This window comes from Neomonachus schauinslandi, chromosome 12, assembly GCF_002201575.2.
Source record: "Neomonachus schauinslandi chromosome 12, ASM220157v2, whole genome shotgun sequence".
Lineage (NCBI taxonomy): Eukaryota > Metazoa > Chordata > Mammalia > Carnivora > Phocidae > Neomonachus > Neomonachus schauinslandi.
Window position 1 is genome coordinate 75,324,684 of NC_058414.1, and position 12,735 is coordinate 75,337,418.

The window sequence follows — 12,735 nt, forward strand, 5'->3', positions numbered from 1 at the left end:
TAGATGTTATGGTTTCCTTTCTCTTCTACGTGTTCTGTAAGGATAGTAAGCTATGAGTATGATTACACAGACTGATTTTAGAATAAATTTTTAAATCCCTACCAAAGCAATTGTTGAATTGGTAAGTCAGTTGCACTAACATAGGCATGTTTATGTGCCAATACCAATTAAAAAAAAAAAAGAAAAGAAAAAGAACATATTTATTTTCCTGGGAGTAACAAAATAAAGGACTATAAAAATTACAAGGAAGAAGACAATAAGTAAGTGTCTATTGGAATATTTAGAAAACCTGAAATAAAGAACGGGATTTAAAAAATTGTCAGTAATTCTTTGAAGGTCATATTTAACATCAGTAAATTTTAACCTTTCAAAATATCTGTTCTGGAGACTCAGGAACTTAATAAAGTTGATATTGTCTTGAATAATGACTTTTACTGTCCTCAGCAAAGCATCTCCAAGTGTTATCTTAACAGGGAAGATGAAAATCCATCGTCTTCTTCTGCCACCCTTTTCGCAAAACAGTGAAACTCCCATGAAAGAAAGACCAATGGTGCAAACACAAGGGATCCTGGCCAAGTAATTATATTAGGTTGGCATAGGCCAGAAGCTGACCACAGTATTTTGGAAATACTTTTCTTGTTACAGAAACTGTACAGAAATGAGCCAGAGTGTGAAATGTGCAACCTTTAACCAGGTCATTTCAAAAGCAAAATTACTGAAATTTAAGAGCAAAAATGTGTGTATTTTTGCATTCTCTATATTTGAATAAAGCCACAAAAAAAGTTGATTCCCTAAATCTACTCTGTCTTCTTCACCCAATAAATGGACACTCAGTTGAACCTGAAATAAGTAATTAATTACAAATTCAAGTGCCCCTTTCTTCCTTACAGAGGCACATAAAGGTGGGTTTGCAACTACTTTTCAGTTGTTCTACCCAGACTGGGCACAGTTGTTTTACCCAGACTCCTCTGCAAGGAAACAGAATTAGCTGTATAAGAATGGAAAATAAATCAAATAATAGGCTTTAACTGTTACCATCAAGAAATTTATATCCATAGCTCAGAGCATACAATACTCTGGAAAATGACACTTACACTCAAGGTGTGTCAGCTAAAATGTCATAAACATTTCAACTTATCAATAGCAAGAAAAATTTTGAAATAAATAAATAAGAAAAATGTAATCATAAAAAATATAAACTTCATTGAGGAGAGACAAATACTTCTCAAATGATGCTTTAGAGTCCTATTCTGGGATGGATCCTTTTCCAGCTTCAGTGAGTAATCTGGCTTCCAGTAACAATATACTGTATGCAGTAGAATCAGCAGTGACACATACAGATTCAACGAAACTCAGTCTACCAGGTCAACTAACAGTCTGATATATCTAGACATCAACCATTACCTATAAAACTTAAGAACTGTCCATACTTGGGGCTCTTGGGTGGCTCAGTTGGTTAAGTATCCAACTCTTGGTTTCAGCTCAGGTCATGATCTCAGGGTCTTGATCTCAGGGTCATGAGATCAAGCCCCACCTCGGGTTCTGTGCTCAGTGCAGAGTCTGCTTGAGATTCTTTCCCTCTTCCTCTGCCCCTGCCCCTGCTCTCTCTCTCCCTCCCTCTCTAAAATAAATTTAAAATCTTTTTTTTTAAAAAAGAGAACTATCCATACATACAATTTTAGAGCATAGATCTTTATAACAGAAATGGAGCCAAAATGTATTAGTTTGACATTTCAACTCAACTCATTTTTAAGAATCTTTAACCCTGGGGGCACCTGGGTGGCTCAGTTGGTTAAGCGACTGCCTTCAGCTCAGGTCATGATCCTGGAGTCCCTGGATCGAGTCCCGCATCGGGCTCCCTGCTCGGTGGGGAGCCTGCTTCTCCCTCTGACCCTCCCCCCTCTCATGTACTCACTCTCTCTCATTCTCTCTCTCTCAAATAAATAAATAAAATCTTTAAAAAAAAAAGAATCTTTAACCCTGGAAATTTGTGGACAGTACTTCATGGAACATACAGAAGCATTTAATTGAACTCTACTAAGAGAGTAAAACAGGCATACCAATTCATAGAGTCATCTATGAAGAGGAGCAAACAGCATATCAATGATGCTGACCAACAACCATTACTCATAGTTATTCTTTTTAAGTAACACAAAATTCCCTGAGTGAAGTGTATATGAAATACTTAACTTCAACCTCTGTTGTTAAAGTGGGACCTTGCTAACTAAACTAGCACTTACTTGTCAATCTAAACTAACCAGACCATACTTGAGGTAATGGAAAAATAATTTGAATGGTCTATAAGAAGCCAAATTGATATCATTATATCTGTATCTTCTAGAGCATTTTAATTCTTTGAACAGAAGATTGATCCACTAGTTTCCAAATGCACAATAAATCAAAGAGAGGAAAATTTGCTTTAAAAAAATTCTTTAGTGGTAGTTGAAAGGAAAGATGATTCACCTAACACCTAGGAAAAATTAAATAAAAAACAAACTAGTAGCATAAATATACTGTATATGTATACATATATATGTATATATGTTTTATGTATGTATATGTGTGTGTACACATACATGCATACATATATTGTGTTACCATTGTCTGATGGCATGGAGTTGCATAGTCTCACTTACCTCAGTTGACTTTATGAATATTGTTATTACAGGAGATTATATCAGATGAACAGATGCAAAATGTTAAATCATTGATACATTTATTTATATTTTTAATAAATTTTGATCAAGAAGCGATGTAGAAAGGGCCAGAAAAATAAAATGACTAAGCCACAATAGATGTAACACAGACTTTTGAGCAGCTACTATTAAGAAACTGGGGAGAGAGTATATTTCCAAATTTCCAAGAAAAATAAAATTCAAACTTTAAATGGATTGAAATAGAATATAAAGGCAGAAAAAGCAACAGATCAGTGTGGGCCCAATTTTGTCTCCTTAAATTTTATCTAATTTTGGGAGATTCTAGATTACAATTGTGGCTCAAATATGAACAAAAAATTCTTCCTTTTTCTTCCTTCTTCCTTTAGCCAAGAAAAGCTGGAACTTTCAAAGTCTTTCCAATTACAAAGAAGAACTAACTATTGGAAAGTGAACATTATGAGTAGAAGCAAATACTTATTCCAGCTTATGAAATATATCTTTGATTTTCCATAAACATGTCCGCAGAGTTTGAGGACCCTATGCCAACCCAATTATATGTGTGTGGGTTTTCCTCTGTCTCCACAGTTTAGCAGACTTTCAATTAGTTGTGTGCTTCACCTCCAAGCTCCTGCTCAGGCTCCATATTGGAAGGGACCATTTCACTAGTTCCTGAACTAAAGTTGCATGATCGATATCTTTATTCTCTAAAGTCATTATCAAGACATTAAAAGCCTCATTCTCCAGCTCACTTATAGCTCCCTTTCTTCGTTTGGATTTTATACACGTTCTTCACAAGTGCACATTCTTTAAGTGATGGACCTCAGGGATAATTTCACTTTCTCCTGGGAACTTGACTCCAACAACAGCACAACAACCACAGAAGCAACAAATGTTTCTTCTCTCAGTACAAGGCCAACAGCAAAACTAAAACAGAAGTTACAAATAACCCCTAAAGAATCATTACCTCCTCATAGGAAGATAGATTTATAAACAAGAAATCATAATGCAAATAGGCAGGGCAACATGATAGAGAACTAGTGGAGGGAGCCGAAGGAATCTTTGCAGAAGGATGGACAAACCACTGGGTCATCAGGAATAAGTAGGAGAGGCCCTTCAGTAACTGGCAGTGAAGGGCATTCTAAGCAGAGACATAATGTGTAGAGACATTTGAGATATGACCTTAAAAAAAATGAGATGCTCAGTAATCGTTTTTATAACCAGACATTTGGAAAAATTGATATATTGCATGTAGCTGGAACATGGGCACAATTGAGAGACTAATGGAAAATCAAGATTGTCGCCTTATAGTTACTCTTTCGGTAATGTGTGATATATAAAGGTGTTTTAGATTTTATGCGTGTGGTTTTGTTTTTTTACATTTTTAGCAGATGTATTTTTCTTTTCATATTTTGATTTTTTCTAAAGTTCAATTTTGTGTTATAGAAAGATTACTTTAGGAACTGTAATGGTGTGGGGAAATGCTATGACGCATTGGAGATTTAAGGGTTGATAGCTGTAATCCAGGCTATTATGACCTTAATCAAAGAGGTAATAGAAGAAAATAAAGGGAAAATAGACAAATACACACACACTGTACTCAGAATATGTCATTTAAATAAAAATATAGGTAAAATTTTTGAGAGATTTATATAGCTTGACAATATTTTTACATTAAAGGAAGGCTTTTTTTTTAAATAAGGAAATCTTATACTTATCATCCAAACTGTGAGATTAATGAAGTATGAATATGTTACATTTCTAATAAATTTTTCAAGAACCAATTACATTTTCAAGACATTCAAAATACAGAATTATGCATGAATCCTTACACACAAACACATTTTCATACACACACATGCAAAAGTTGCAAATCTAGAGAAATACAGAAAGAAAACTAAAACTAAATCTGTAAATTAGTTAATACAAATATGAAATCATATTTAAATGGGCCATCTTTGCAAAATATAAAATTTATATATGTGGAAAATGCTTATAATTAGCACTTAGTAATTATTATATTCTGACATGATGTGAACTACTGTATACCCAAGTCCACTACTGATAAAATGACTTACCTTAGAATTCCTGTACAGAATGAAAAAATAAAGGTCTACTATTTATGTAATCCAATGTGAGCAGATTTTTAACAGTATGTTCTGCCCCATTCATCTATAGTCTATCCTCAGACTGGGCTTCATCATGATGTGCCATCCTCCAGTTTAGATTCTATACTCAATGCTTCAAATACTGAATTAATGAATGAGACATGGTGTGCGTTCTTTAGGATCTTACCGAATAGTGCATGGGGCTAGGGCAGGGGAGGGGTAGTGGTATGAGTTGCAGAGCCAGCCCCATGTCCAAACTCACAGACTCTGCAAGTGATTTGAATGTTTAGTAGATTGCCAATGTGGCCAAAAACTGTTGCATTAATCAGAATTTTTACTGACTGAAGTTGTCTCCAATTGAAATAGTGGCAGGGAGAACATCTGTATGGTTTGGAATCTTTCCTCCTGCAAGTTGAGCCAGTTTCAGGCTTTTTTTGTATTAGAGAGCTCTGTTTTGTGGTTCAATTTAGAATATGTCAGAAAGCTAATTAGGTCAAAATAAAGTGCAGAGGTACCTTGCACATTTAAAAACAGTTCTCGCTAATGGTGGCAGATTTTCTTGGCCAAATCCCAATTTTGATTCGTTTAAAGCTACAGCATTGGTCATAAGGGCAAACATCCAGAAAAGATGGATGATTCAGGGTATACATCTAGTCCATATTACTGGGAAATATCCGGACTGTCTAACTCCTATATTGTGTGTTCCTTGAGGCAAGATCCATGTCTTTTAATCTTTGCATGAGCTAACACATGCATATAGAAGACACTTCTTGAAAAAAATAAATAAAAGACCCATATACAAATATGAATATGCCATTTATTTCATACAACCTGACTAGTTTCAGTGTAGTAATTTAATATATTCACTATAAAATATTTAAATGCAGTTTTGTTGTGCAATCTATGGTTAGGAAATATCAACTAGATACTAAAGGTGCTCTTTCTTTATTACTAACAATTATCAATGCTAGTAGGGGAATGTACTATAAATAAAGGTGATTTGTTCCTTTAGTTGGGCTTAACTTTGATTAGCTTCTCAAGATCTGAAATAGACTTATCTATGCCAAGTGAAGTTTGCAAAATATAAGGTATTTCTTTCCCTTCTGAGATATCTGACTCCATGTTGAAACTGTAAGGTTACAATTTCTACAGATCTTCTGAGGCATCTGGACTGAGAATGCAGAAGTCAGAAATAAGTATTTATGCATGCAACTGGTATCCACATGTAATTTCTGTAGTTCCAAGGGTCTCACTATACACTGTGCTATTATCTCCAGTTGATTTCCTTTGTTTCCTTTCTGGTTTTGCCCTTATTAATGTTTTGGTTCACACATGGAATTTATGCTAGGAATGCTATTATTTGAGGAAGTTCAAGGCAATACTGGCTTCTGTACATGAAATATGAGCAAATGAATTATTCCCTTTAGCTTCCTGCGAAGAAGTCATGTAGCAGTGCAGCTCTGAACAAGAATTCGACTCTCAGTAATGTGCCTTTGTTGTTTATTGAATATTTTATTATGTATGAGGACATGTTCTAACTTTGTTTACCAGTCTGCTTCCTTTGCTAAATTTCACAATCTTGAAAGGTCTTGGGAGTTGGAAACAACTGAACACTCAGTTGAGATTTGTGACTGTCATCGTCTGGTTAGAATTACTCATAGATCTTGCAAGAGCAGCAGAGATGCATCCATTACAACCATCAGTCAGCATGGTCATTAAGCACTTTCTGCAGTCGAGATTGCTGTGCCAGATGGTACTTCAGGAACAATAGACAATGCACTCCAAACTGCCAAGCATTTGTTCTGTGCCACTTTAGCTTAGGACTGGTAGAAAAATAAAATAAAGCAAAAGTACCTGTAAAAATCCTTGAGGTGGCTTTCTAGCCTAGCCCCAGGCTCTTTCATTTATGTACAAGGACAAATCAGTACTTGTATTTAGAAATGTATATTGTCTAATAATATATACTTATCTGTAGAGACCATTAGTTAGTTTACCAGAATGTACTTCTCTTTCTGCTACTATACCCCACTATTTTTCTTCAAGTGTCATTTCATAGTTTAATGAGAAGATCTTTTTGGAGTAACATGAGATTTATTTGCATTGTAATAATAAAGTACCTATGATAGTTCTCCCATAATAAGTGATAAATACTTAATGATACACAATGATGAATAAGTGTTATTTGCCCTTCAAAGCTTTAGTTATATCTTTATAGCCATCTGTTTTTTCCCAGAATATGCAGAATCTCTGGACAAGTTCAAAAGAATGAAGTGGGTCTGATCTCATGGGGCCAAGGCCTGCTTTATCACCTGATGATGGCAGCCTTCAATCCTGTGGCTCTAATTCACAGAAGTTACTCTACTTTCCTACATTCCTTGGTTTATTCTACCAACTCAATAACATTGTCCAATCAGTATCTTCACTGTTATACAAACAGCCCAAACGAGCCTTAATCACCTTATATTTTCCTTAGTTGGCTTCTTAGTTCTATTATGTTCTTCAAATATCCTACATATTTATCATGTCCCTTCTTTTCAGTGAAGGCTCCTCAATCCCCTCTTCACCTGAACCTTTTTTCCATACCTATTCGTTCATTTTACAACACCTTTGAAGCAACTTACAAACATTGTGAAATGGAAAATAATTATTTTTTGTGAAGTTAAAAAACAAAGAGAAGAGAATGAAAGTGCATTCTGATAGACATCAGTTCAATGCTGTCCAGCTGGCATGATGTCTTCCAGAGACTTTTCTGGTGCCTGCACTCTTCCTTCAGAGACCTTCTTCTGTTACCCCAGCTCAGTTCATACCCACCAGATGAGAAGCACCTTCCTCTTTGACAGCCTGGCCTTGACTATTAGTAGAAAGGGAACCATGACATCAAAGTTGGGCAAAAGGCCTTCCCTGGAATGTTTCCCTCTTTCGTTCTCTTGTTCTCTTTCTCTCTCTCAAACTTGCATACAGGAAAGAAAATTCTCCTTTTTAAGTATTTAGGGACATAAGCCTGGAACTAACAGTGGCCAAATATTCACGATATACAGAAGATAGCCTGGAAAATAAAGTTAGTGTGCCAGAACCAGAAATTAGCAAATGAGGGACTCATGCCATCCTAGCTCTATTGCTTGTAATCCAAAGGATGATTGAATTCTTCCCTTCCCATGGCTTGAGTAAGCTGCTTTGAATTTAGTTCCGACCTTTAGATTTTAAAACCCCTGTATAATACCCACCACAAATGTCAACATGATTTCTATAAATAGTACTTAGAAAACTTTTCTTCGGTTATGGCAAATGTGTTTTGGGAATTGGAAAACATAGCTTCTCCTCATTGGCAACAAACCTTGTTCTAACTAAATGGAAAAAAAAATCACTCTAATATAGGGCACGTTGTATAATATTGGGGATAACAGAATCATTATTAGAATGTAATGTAGTAAGATATTTTAAATGCCTATTTGTTTTAAGGAAGATCAATAATCACCAAGTTAATAAAATGAAAATGTATATCTTAGGACAATTTAGCTGATGTGGCATTTGGTATGTATGATACACACACACACACACACACACACACACATGGGGAGTTTCTTCTACTCCATAGTACAACTATTGCTAGATCCAGTAGATATGGAAACAATGTGATACAAGTCCCTCCTTGGATATATTGTTTGTAAATATCTTCTCCCATTATATTTTTTCACTTTCCTAATCATGTTCTTTGAATCACAAAGTTTTTAACTTTAAGGAAGTCCAATTTAACTATTTTTTTCTATAGTCACTTATTACTAATTTCTGTATTTAGGAGACACGCATATGTTTATTTTAATGGGTTCATTAGTTTAATATATCTGCTGTCTTTAGCTTATACTATTATAAATATTTTTTAAAATGAAATCAAACCAGGAGGAGTTCATTTACTGTCTCACATCCTCTGCAAACATAATCTATAAAAATATCCTTACAAAACAGCAAGCTGAAGCCTTGAGGTGATGCTGATGTAGATTTAGAGATATTTAAGACTGTCTCTGGAAATTTGGGCAGGTAAGGGGGCTGGAATCAAAAAGGAATCCATATTAGGTAGTTTGAGGATAGCTAATAGGTGGTTTAAGTGTTTCTTAAGGGAAGTAAAACCCTAGGGCTAGGGAGATAAGAATGCCAAATGGTGACAGTTTTCTTGGATAGCTTCTGAAAATCTAGTACTAATGCTTTTGAAACACATACAAAAGTCTAAATTAAAAATAAAAGACATAGGGGTGCCTGGGTGGCTCAGTCGTTAAGCATCTGCCTTTGGCTCAGGTCATGATCCCAGGGTCCTGGGATCAAGCCCTGCATCTGGCTCCCTGCTTGGCAGGAAGCCTGCTTCTCCCTCCCCCCGCCCCCCGCTTGTATTCCCTCTCTTGCTGTGTCTCTCTCTGTCAAATAAAGAAAAAATCTTCAAAAAAAATTTTTAAAAAATAGAAAACATATTTGTTAAATAAATGAATGAATGAGTACATTAATAACCTTTAACCTGCCCCCCATTTAACTCTAAAATAACTCCAAACACTTAAAAAGAAAGACACAGAGAGAGAGAGGAACAGAGAGACAAAGGGAGACAGAGAGAAAGAGACAAAGAAGTCCAATTAAGCTTTATATGTGTGATAATTTTACCAACCCCTGATGGGTCAGTGTAATAAGGTCAAAAGACAACCACGCCCCATTCCCCTTATTAGCTCCGGAGCAGCTATTCCTTTCTTGTGCTATTTTTATCAGATTGATTTCAGGAATATGATCAATTCGTAAAATCAATTTAAAACCTCCCCACCATTTTGTGTTTTTGTTTGTTTTTGCTTTTGAGGACACATTTTCATATTTTAGTGTGGCAGACAGAAATTTTGTCCCTTTTATGCACCCCCACTGTCACCACTGTAGTTAGGTTACATGACAAAAGAAACTGAGTATATAACTAAGGTTACTAACCAACTGGCCTTAAAAGAGGAGATTATCCTGGATTACTTAGATGAGTCCTTAGGAAAAAAGGAAAGTCAGAAAAAAGAAATGGGGAAGATGTGATAGAAGGGGAAGTTGGCGAGATTCTAAACGTGAGAAGGATTCTCTGTTGCTCACTTGAAGATGAAGAGGGCCACGTGGAAATGTGAGAAAGGAATGAGTTCTGTTGATAAGCAGTGATTGTGGAATAGGAGCAGAGCCCCAGATGAGGGCCCAGCTGATACCTTGATTTCAACCTCATTAGATCTCGAGCAAAGAACCCAACCATGCTGTGTTGGACTTTTATTCTACAGAAACTGAGATACTAATAAGGGAGTGTCATTGGAAGATGCTAACTTTGTGGTAATTTGTCATATACCAATAGAAAACCAATAGAAATGAGAACAATTGGAAATGGGTTTTTAATTCTAGTCCAGAGAGCTTTGTGACAACTCACCTAATGATGTAGATATTTTCAGTGACATAGGAAGTGAGATCTTTGCCTGGGAATTAAGAAGAAAATATAGATGACTGAGATCAAAGTCACTAATTTCTCTGTACTCATTAAGTATCAACCAGCTAGTGAAGTGTCTCTCCAGCCTTATACAGAGATTATCTTAACCCTATGCATGAACCCAGGAAGCTCAAGATGATTGTATTTGTACAATTATATGATAATCTATTACCCTGGTCACAGTTGTTAGAACTAGAGAGAGCATTCACCCAGCCTGGACCAAAGTGCCATTACGAGAATTGGAAAATTATCATTCATTTCAGATTTGGAATGATGGAAATGTAAAATCTCAAGAACTATGACAGATCCTGTCTTATTATGGGTGGATTGGTAAGCAGGAGAGAACACTGCTTAGAGTACCTGTAGTTTTTTAACCTTATGTTCAAATACATTTCTTTTTATTTTGAAGATTTTATTTTTAAGTAATCTCTACACCCAATGTGGGGCTCAAATTTACAGTCCCAAGATAAGAGTCATATTCTCTACCGACTGAGCCAGCCAGATTCCCCTCAGTACATTTCCAAAGCCTGACATAGTGTTCCACAAGATATTCTATATTCTTTTGTTTTTAAGATCTTATTTATTTATTTGAGAGAGAGAGAGAGCACAAATGGGGGGGGGGTGGCAGAGAGAGAGGGAGAAACAGTCTCCCCACTGAGCAGGGAGCCTTATGCTGGCTTGATCCCAGGACCCTGGGATCATGACCTGAACCAAAAGGCAGACCTTAACCAGTTGAGCCACCCAGGTGCCCCTAGATATTCTATATTCTGATGTGACTAATGGGACAGTGCACTTTTGTACAGAGAGAAATTCCATAGAGACTGTTCACTAAACTAAAAAGGGAAGAGGATGAGTCAGATTTCAGTTATGCCCACAAATGGGAAAGAATTTAAGTCAAGAGCAATATAAGGGGCTCTAGAGAATATAGTTAGGAGAATTCAAAAAGGTGAAAACAGTGGAGATTCATCAGGGAAAGAAGTCTCAGAGCAGCATTGCGTTTAAGTGCTGGATTAGACAAATGGACAGAAAGGTTGCAATTTTGCAAGGTGGTGACTGTAGGACATGAGTTACTTGACTGGGCTTCACAGTCTGTGGGGAATTCTGAGGGGAGGGTGAGTGTATATAGAATAGTGGTTCAGCACCCAGACTCCCGGGTAAAAGAGACCACAGCTTCAATATAGGTTCTGTCACTAGCTCTGTGTCTTAGGGAAAGCTCTTCAACCTTTCTTACTTTTGAAGTTGTAAAATGACAGAAATGATAAAATACTTTCCTGAGGTTTGTTGTGAGAAGGACAAAGATGTACAGACTCCTGCACAATGATAAGGTATGAATCAATTATTATAATAAATATGTGAAAAGACTTTAACTTTGTGATGCTTACCAAAAAAAGGTGTTAATATGAAGTATATGAAAAGGATTGTGACTACAGTATATACATTTTAATTATTACTTACAATAAATGCAAAAAAAGACTGATAGATCCAAGTAATGATTCATATATTAAAATTTTGGTCAAAATGTAACTTTGCTACTCTACAGTTCATTAAATATAAATATATTCAGAATGTTTTAGCTAAAGGTTAATTGCAAAGAAAATCAATGCCTACTATCATAATGACTTTTTCCTACACTTTAACTGTGGAAACAATTAAGAAAAATTATCTGTATTTAAGGTGACAATAAATTGATCATCCAAACAAGGACACTTAAGAAGTAAAGGATATGCTCAAAACAATTAACAGATACTGACTTACTCAAGGGTAAAATGGGAATATCTAGGTCAAAACAATTAACAGATACTGATTTATTCAGGGGTAAAATAGGAATATTTAGGTAAATAGATGTCCTATCTACAGAATCTTAACTGTCTCTTTATAATTGCTTGATAGAAATGAGAAAAAGTAAAATGGTGCTGGTCTGACTTGGAGCTTTCTTGTTCTTCAAACTGTTTCAGTACTACCCCCATTCCCAAGCACCTCCACCTTCATTGAAAAGTCTTAGGTCATGATTATGGTCAGGTTTCACAGAGAGAAATTTCTTTTGTTTTTTAAGTAAATGGAATGCAGAGGGAGTAAGGAGAGGATTCTGTGAAGGTAGCAGCTCACGTATTTCTTCTCTTTATTTTTAACTCCCAAGAAAGCAACCTTTGACCCCAGCAGAGCAGTGTGCTAGACCTGGAATGTATGAGTGACACCTCAGAGCTTACTGAAATCTAATAGGGAGAAAAAATGCAGACATTTTTCCCCCTCTCCGGTATGAATAAAAATGTGAATGTCAGTTAAAGCCCCATTATAGCAGAAAGGAACAAATCATTGGTTTAACCATGCCCTCAGAGATAAAAGTTTCTTAGTGTCCTTGGTCCCTTGGCATATTGGAATAGAGAAGAAGCTCAACAAGTTTACTGCCTTCTCCTCCCTGGCTCTAGGGCTGGGAGATGGCATGAAGACCAGGCAGGGGAAAAGCCTCCTTCCTGTATCTGGACAGACACGGCCACCT